The following is a 9,262-nucleotide window of genomic DNA, read 5'->3' as shown; positions in this document are numbered from 1 at the left end:
TAAAGTAGGATTTGGAAATATTTTGGTCAACCACAGGTTGTGTCTTGATAAGATGTCAGATGAGTTTGGCTTTCCATGCAGCAGCTAGAAAACATAAGGCATCTGAGGGTAATGAACAGTCCAAGTTCATGTGCAAGTAAATCATTTTCCATTTCCTTATATATGCTTTTCATTTTCTCATCAGTTTAACCTTTGCCTTTGAGGTTTCACTTCAGCTGTTAAAGTTGAACTTCTTTCCATTTTCCACTTCTGGATTTTACATTTTCCTGTTACCCTTTCAGTGCGCTAAGTTGACAGTTCAGAACTGACTGTCATGTAATCCAAAACAGTGGCAAGGTGGGATAAAATCTGCATGTAATAAACAAAAATAACACTTGATTTTAGTTGAACTGTCCCCTTCGAGGCCTTCTGCTTAAAATCTCTGCTTTTGCTATGAATGACTGAGAACCTTCACAGACATATGAATAGCTCACTCCACAGTAGTAACTTTGTGACCACTTGCACTGGAGCATTTGTGATCTTCCACAAATAGTACAATCTTGTAAAGACAGCAAACATCTCGTCTGTCAAACTGACCAATCTTCATCAACATTGGAGATGACATGCCATGAATCCTGGTTGCCCACAAAAACAGCCAAGCAATAACACAAGAACATCTGGACTTTCTTATATTTCCTGTTTGTCATCTGAACTTTACTGTCTGCAAATATCTCTAAAAACTGGTGTCAGAAAAATGTAGCTTTTTAAAAGGTTCTGAAATAAACAACTCAAACCTCTTAATTATGAGGGGGGGGGGGGAATATATGTGCAATCTGGCCAGGCGGCTAGCGAAATTTGCCCCCTTATTGAGCCTGGCAACTTTACTGTGATTAGACTGTGACCATAAACTACTATTCTGCTCACATGTTGCTTTCAGAACTTGTACATTAGGCAGATTTAATAAAGAATTCCCCAAATATAATTTAAAACAAATTCAGATCACAGAATACCTCAGTTTATTGTGCAGTTTGTTCTTAAAATAACATCTCATTAGCCTGGCGGATCCACTAATGGAGTCAAGAGATGCCTGTGTTACACTCTAAGAAATAAAATGTTGCATTTACTCCACCCAGTTATGTCAACCGGTTCCACATAACTGGGTTAGTGAAATATAAAATGTATGATACACTTAATTTGAACAACAAATTTTAAGTACATCTGTCAAGCTTTGGCTAATTAAATGCAAATCACAAGAATGGTGTTGTATTAACTAAATATCATAATGTTGATCTAACTAACATGTTGACTTAAATTGACAACACTAAATAAAATCTACTCAACCAAAACAAGCCCTACTTACTCTATAAAATAAGATGTTGCATTTACTCCACCCAGTTATGTCAACCGGTTCCACACAACTGGGTTAGTGAAATCTAAAATGTATGACACATTTAATTTGAACAACAAATTTTAAGTACATCTGATAAATTGACTAACCCTAAACGAGCTCTACTGAAACTATAGGATTAAATTACTTACTCTATTTAAAGTAAATTGAATAAATCAAACACAATTTTATTCAGTTAACCCAACTTTAATAACACTTGGTGTAAAATGTGCTGAAGCAAACTTTGAGCTGTTCAAAATTCTAGATCAATGCCTTTTTCCTAAACAAAAATATCTTCACATATATGCAAGTGCATATTAAGTACAGGAAGACATAATGCAGAATGTTAAAATCAAGTTATTAAAACTGGAAAGTGTTGTGATTCCAACATTTTTAACATTAACATGACTTAATTTAAACTTGCTTCGGGTACAATGGAAAACTCACAATACAGTCCTATAAACAACAAGTAGAAATGACTTTAGTGGCATTTTTGTCCATATTTAAAAAACCTTTTTTTTCCCCAAAACTTAAAATGAAGTCCAAACTTAGGAGCAGTCTTGTTCAATGTAGCTGGATGGTGGTAAAAGTTCAACATGAACAAAGCATGCCAAAAAGTATGAGGCCTTGCAGAAGTTCTTGCGGAATTCAAACTGAACAGTTTATAAAGTGCAAGGAGATGGGTTTGAGAATCTTGTAACCAGTTCAGTGTCCTCTATAGTTCAGTGCAGGCTGTTTCACTCAAGCAGTTTGTTTTTCAGAACTTGCACATTCATGGATAGGTTGTTCCCATCCAACTCCATCAGCACCTTCTGAAGAAATTCAAATATGTATTTCAGGTGCTTTGGGTACCTCAGATTTAGACTGTAGATTAGTCCAAGCAGGAGGGCACACCCCTTTGCCACATCACTAAGAGCTTTCAGCACAGTGTATCCTTCTATGATGACACCAATGTCCTCAGGTGTATCTGCAGAGTCTGCTCCTTCATGTCTGACAACACAGACTCCTAAAGTCAGCTGCTCCGTTTCTCTTCTTGCACTAAGATCCATATCCTTAAAATGAAAACAAAGGGGGGGAAAAGTTACTTGCATATAGATACATATGAACAAATGAGCCCACCTTCAATTTACTATCCCAAATTAAAAAAACCAAACAAACAAACAAACAAACAAACAAACAAACAAACAAACAAACAAACAAACAAACAAACTGATCTTTCCCCTTTTCTAACTTACCAAGAATTCCTTGAACAGGTCATCTGGCTTTTTATTTAAGTAGACACAGATAGTTTTTAGGACGCATTCCCGTCGAACATCAATGCTGATATTCTGGTGGAGATAAGAACTCAATGTGAGACAAGATTTTGGTTCTTTTCCACCTCTTCCCAAACCAAAGTCAAAAATATTAACAGATGAGTGATTAGCGATGAGTAATTAAACAATGTTTGACAACTCACATTAGTGACATTCAGTGAGGTTAATGATTGGTTAGGCACTGATTCTTCTGAGTCAGATCAACAAATATATGAACACAAAACTAGAAGCTTTTCATTTTTGACAATACATGAAAGCTTTCACTTTTGCTTTAATCAATTCTAGACTGTTCAACAATATAATTATTAATTGTACCCCTAAAAATGTTAAAATGAAATAGAAGATTAGAACTCGGCAATATGGATTCAAAATCCTATCACAATATTTTCTGGTATTTATTACGATAACAAGAGTTACAATAAAAGATAACAGTAACCACAATCACATCTGAGCCACTTTTGTTGCATCTACTGACAGACAGAACTAGCTGACCAACATAAAATGAAGGGGGAACACACAAATTGTCACTTTGATAATCAATGGAACTGATACAAGGAGTTAAATGCATTACATATAGCTGTATTACACATAATGCTGCATTTTAATGACACAAGATAAATGCATGTCTTACACTTTAATCACTGATATTAACACTAAACCAGATATCAACACGGGGTAGAATTCCTTCAAACAATGTAGCAACTTATTTGATGCATGTTTCTAAAATACACTATACATATATTTCATTCTTCAAACGGATCGGATCGCTGGCGCTCCTGGTGCTCATTACTGACACCAGGGAGCATGCGCGGTAGATGTTGGGAGTAATTTTAAAGCTGCAGTTCTTAGTAGGCAAGTTGCAGCTTAACATGAATCGTAAAACATTTTGGGAAATTACACCGAAGTGGGCCCAATAATATTTGTTAAATGCCTGACTAATAACACCTGTGAGAGGCATACAAGCTAGAATGCTAAAAAAAAAAAAATTACCAGACATCATTTGTTTTAAAATAAAACATACAGAAGTACTCCCGAAAATGTCGGATGTTTATCATTTAGTACACATTGACCAAATATGTCATCCTTAAATGGTTGTACTTACCAAATAATCCTCAAATGGCAATGGATTTTATCCAGGCTTCTGAGCATGATGCAAGTTTCGGTTGAAAATGGCAGTTGTTCAAACTTCCACACTGCACATGTGCAAACTGAGAAGTACGGAGAGCCTGTTAGGACAATCCTCTTCAAATTAAAGTGCTGTTCATTTTAAATGAACTTTTTACGTTGAATTTAATGTACTGCATTTTGTTGTATTGAAATATTGTGTTATTAATTAAAATCAAAACAATATCCTTGTGTTTAGAGTTAAAAATCAATTGTGACATTAATTTTAACATAAAACGTTTACATAATGCTAGCAACATCAATGTATCATTTCTTAGAGTGTACATCACATCAGTGAACTTGAAACAGACGTCCAGGAGGTCGCTGTGACACCTTAATCATGCTAGCAGCCTTACAGAGGATTGGCTTGTAGAGCTCATGGAAACTTCTGGTGTCTGACTTTTCCCCACAGTGTCATGAAGCACGGACTAGGACTGCCTAAGACCTGCCGGACTGACACGTCACTGCACTCTCCTAGAGGCAAACAGTTTAGCTTGCAGACATCGTCTCTCGTTTGTTCTTGACTCCTTTTTAATCTCTTATTCAGCACATATCCATAAGTCATGACCTCTCACTAATAATGTTTAAAACAACAATGCGAAGAGTGAACTGGAGAGAGACTGGTAGTTTTATTCTGCTGATGCAGAGATATTTGGAGCATTCCTTCTGTGCCGAAGGGATGCTATAGCATACTTTTTTGTTTGTTAGAGCATCAGATTTATGTTGTAATCAAAGATGCTCTAACAAAAAAACAACAACAACAACAACAACAACAACAAAAAAAGAAAGCCAAGAATTTCTCATTGTTGCATCCCGAGGTGGATTTTCAGACTCTCTGTTTAGCGCCAAAGCTAAAGTGTTCTGATTCGCAAGTAATCTCCCCCCGCTTTCTCACCTAATGGTCTGTTCCATGCCTACTGATGATGACTACCGTGATGTCAGAGCAAAGAGCTCAAAGCGGCTTTGGTGGGGTGCAGAGGGGGCGGTGGGGGGTGGGCATGGGGAAGCTAGAGGTTAAAGAGGTGAAACAGAAAACAAGCCGCTACATGAAGAAAGATGAAGACAGTCATATGTAGACAGCCACATTAACATACGTGAGCACAGGCAGTGAAGCATGTGCACATATCCATCACACTCTGTAGTCACTTCTTCAAAATAGCCTACTGCACAGAGGGATTAAGACACACTCACGCTAGATGCCAGCAGGAAATCATCAGACATTTGTCCTTGTGCACTGGGGCTACTGCACTCGCATTGGCTGAATAAATATTCACGGAGGGATTGCAGAGATTTGGGTAAACAACTGAGGTGCTTGACTATTGGATGGAATGGTGTTTTACTCCCATCATATTAACTATTTTCCTATTGGTCAAAAAATTCATGTTTGGAGGGATTTAAAGAAGCTTTAGCTACTGGATGAAATGATTTGAGTGCTCCACTCCCCCATGCAGTATTAGCACAAGTCTTCTTCAGGAACATGTTGGCTATTGACATTAAATGAGGTCTTTACTTTCATGGAAAGAGCTGAAACAATTTCCTGGTACAGATGCCCAAATAAGTGGTTCATCTGAACTTTGCGTGTCTTTGCGGCCTGATCTGCAGCACGAAGAAGTTTTCTGAAAGGCAGAAAAATCTGTCCACACAAACTCAACAATGGGGATCACTGAATTCAAAAGAGGCGTCAGTGTCTGATTATTGCTGGCTTGTGAGCATCCAGAGAAATTGTTCAGCGTACAACAATGTGAGGCACCAACATTGTTCTCGTGTATATTCATATCCTGGATGATTTCTTGCTTTGGAGTGGCATCAATAGGCAAATGCACGCTTTACAATTGGCTGGAGTGGAGTTAGAGTTGTGTTTATTAGCGTAAACAAGCTGTGCTCCAGAGATAACACTGAGGCCATTCACCCCACCCTGGCATTGAGCTGATAATAATACCAGCCTGCACTCACACACCAACACACACAGGCATCATTCAACTCCTCTGTTCCCTGTTTTCCTCGATGCATCGCTGCACAAACCAGCGAGGTAACACGACTCAAAACAGAAACAATACAAATGCCCTGCAGCCTCCCCACAACAGGATTGTCACAGCTCTAGGGTCGCCCTTGGCTGTCATTCTCATTCACACACGGTGGGTTTTCACAATGGTGTCCAGCATTATGCCCAGACTGTGCTTGTGACCCGCCCCAAGTAATGACCTCATCTGACAGCACAGCTGCCAGTAGGCAGCAGACTGCTTATGAAACAAGGCCATTCTATCCCTAAAATTCAGGGGTTGTGCAACTGGAGTGGGAGCACAGTGTGCCCATGCGTGAGTGTAAGTTTGTATGTGGTAGAAATTTTGTGATTATGCAACAAGGTTGATATTATAGCTGCAAAAAAAATTCTGGCGAATTTTGAGCCACATTGTGCTTCAGAAGGACGGTGTGTTGTGCCCACACATGCACGCACATGCACCTGCGCACACAGACACACAGTCTAATACCACAGTTATGAATAATAGATACAGAAGTGATGTGTCAAAGTCCTTGGAGTGGCCTGGAACCAGAGAGCAGATTAAATGTGCACCAACCCTGACCTCAGCCAGACCATGTTACACACCCACACACGATCAGGCACACACAATCCCACGCACGCAGTCTGCTATCATGACAGCACTCTCCCTCTGACCAATGAGATATGCAGCAGTTACCACAGCTCAGACGAGCGGCATCATGACAGAATATGAATTTGAGTCACTTTTACGCTTCACTCAAGTTACGTTCATTCACGCAGGAGCTGAGCTGCTGCAGGTGGTTCATTAGTGAGGGGTCGTCTGTTTGCTAGCAACTATACGAACTAGTATAAGCTTTATTTATTTATCACAAATCTGTAGCTGCTCTTTTATTTATAATTGCACTGCCTTCATTCCATTTTTTCACCTTTACTAAATTAAATTAGAAGCAAATCCTAAAACATCTATGCTGTAGTGTGCTGGATTATTAATAGAGACCAAAATAAATCTGCAATGCTTGATGTACTTGTTAAGCCAGCTGGTTCAGGTTTCTTGTACAGACAAGTGCTATTATAGAGGGAAAGATAAAGAGGGCATAAAGACAAGCCCTTAGCAAAGTTTCTTATGTTTGATTGGTAGATTTTTTTTAAAAAGCTGTCCCTTGTCACAGCAGTTAGCTTCACATGTTTGCTTTGGTGTTTGCCTTTAGCTGGGTTTTATGTTGGATGCCCTTCCTGACCCAACTCATAGGGGGTTTGTGTCCCCTGTGTCCCCCTTGAACCACCAACCTTCCAGCTTACCAACCCAATGGATAACCCACTAAACTAATTAGCCACCTATTTGTGGAGTAAATATTGCTTTTTTTTTTTTTTCAGATCATTCTTGTAATTGTTTCGAGAGGTAGACAGGTAAATGTAGACAGTAGAAGAATGTTGTGCATATGTATTATTGACATTGAGAAGCTGCAGGTTTGCTCTTTATTTTTGTGGCTTCCTAATATTCCCATTTTAGCTGAGAATAAAATGATGCATATCCTTTTTAGGTACACCTGAAGATCAGGCTTCTCTTATGAGCCGGTTGCACCAGGAGGAGCTCGTGTTCTTCAGGCTTCTTTCGCTTCTCACCTTGTCACCTGAGAACAAACATGATCTCCTTGTTGATAATAGCACTCGTGAACACGTTCTGTTTTCCAGTGCCTCCAAACTTCTCCTCCTCCTTCAAAGAGACCATGAAAAATTAAGTAAGCTTTGCGTCATCATTTGTACAGGTAACAATGTTGGCATGTCAAGCCAAGGTATCTGATCCTTTCTTCCAATGACACGGTGGAATATGTTAGGCAGTGTTAGCTTTCACCAGGTAAAGCTGCAATATTGATGAACAGGGTGAGGCGTTCTTTCCACTGCCTCAACTCCAAGTGGCTCCTCCTCCTCCTCCTCCACGTCGCGTTCATTTGATACATTAAAGTGCTGGCGCCATTGGGTGGATGGATGGTCAGGCGAACTGGGCGAAGTGGAGTGGAGAAGGGAAGGGAGGAGAAGAGCGCGGCATGCTGCACATTTTCCATCTGTCATGAAAGTGGAGCAGCTCATTACCACAGAGTGCTCTCTACTGAGCTGACCTGAAAAGACAAGAAGTGTGTGCGTAGGCGCGGGTTCGAGAAAATTCACATATAGTATTAATGTGGTACCTTTTCGAACCCAGTGTGCTCATACTCATGCGCAACTCCGCGTGGAAGTGTGTAGAACAAACGCTAATGTGTGTGGCACTGTAAATTTAATCATATGTCCTCATTTGCAAGAATAAGAGCAATCATTCTACTGAAGCAGCGCAATCCCAGTACATTCCTGCAAGCATCATCCACTAACAAATGAAAGCATCAAAGTGATACAATTTTTCATAATTGAGGAGACATTTTCTTTTATTCCATCTGTCCATTACTCCACTTAGATAAATCATCACCCTTAAAAGGATGTACGTGGATCATCCACAGCATTAAAATACACCTTGCAAATAATGCGTTGGTAGCTTTCTTGCCACCAAAACAGCTCTGACCTGGCAGGACACGAGCATGGGAGCTCTGGAGGTGTCCTGTGATTACTGGCACAAGGACATTGGCAACAGAGCGCTTTGGGTCCTGTGGGTGGTGTGTCGTGGTATAGGCCTAGCTGGCTTGTTCCAACGTGTTCCACCGATGCTCTATTTGATTGTGATCTGAGGAGTTTGAGCTGTTTTGCAGTGTGCTGAACTGCCATCAGAAAGTGTTACCATGGGATGGTGGTGTGTACTTGGCCTGCAGCACTGTTTAAGTGTGTTATGTGTCAAACCAATATTAACCTTAATGCAAGAATTCCTAGCAGGACATTGCATCAGTTCAGCCTGTGGTTTTAATGTTGTGTGATTGGTTTTAACTTATAAAAAGATTATTTGCAGCTTTTTTTCTCACTCAAAGCCTAGCTGCAGATTAGAGATGAGGGACTGTGGTCCTTTCGCAAGGAAATCCAGCTAGTACACCTTGTGATGAACATAAACAATCTCCCTTGAGCTTTCTCTGTATGCTTGATCCCCAGGGTTTAATGTCCCAGCTGAGAATTCAGCATGTCAATTTGTGAATGTGCTTGAGGGCACTGCAGAAGCTGTGGGTCTGATATAGGATGGCAGGCAGAAAGAGAGAATGGGAAGAGAGGGGGAATGAAGGCACAGCAGGGAGAGAACAGAAAGATAAATCTGGAGGGACCTTGCAGATTGGTAATAAAGCCTCTGCGACCAGATGTCTATCTGAATAAAAAAGCTATTTGCAGTTGTTGTTTGTTTTTGTTTGTTTTTTTCTCTTTTCACTTAATTCAACCAACAACCACACTGAAAGGCAAAAAGAGCTTTGTCAGACAGAAATGCTCCTGAGCTTTTGGGACTGACTCTAAAAA

The 9,262-nt window shown here is 39.9% G+C and overlaps 1 long non-coding RNA gene across 1 annotated transcript; it reads right to left on the bottom strand.

Moving 5' to 3' along the window:
• Positions 1–1,552: 1,552 nt before the first annotated feature.
• On the bottom strand, positions 1,553–3,869 carry LOC308400140. The gene is made up of 3 exons (XR_013972323.1): positions 3,782–3,869; positions 2,602–2,694; positions 1,553–2,418 (listed from the first exon to the last, which is right to left on the bottom strand). It is a non-coding gene; the product is annotated as an uncharacterized lncRNA (long non-coding RNA).
• Between the last annotated feature and the right edge of the window lie 5,393 nt (positions 3,870–9,262).

The sequence above is a fragment of the Rhamphochromis sp. 'chilingali' genome, assembly GCF_963969265.1.
Source record: "Rhamphochromis sp. 'chilingali' genome assembly, chromosome: 7".
NCBI classification, from domain to species: domain Eukaryota; kingdom Metazoa; phylum Chordata; class Actinopteri; order Cichliformes; family Cichlidae; genus Rhamphochromis; species Rhamphochromis sp. 'chilingali'.
The sequence above is the reverse complement of the archived record's forward strand: the minus strand, read 5'-3'. Positions and strand labels throughout refer to the sequence as shown.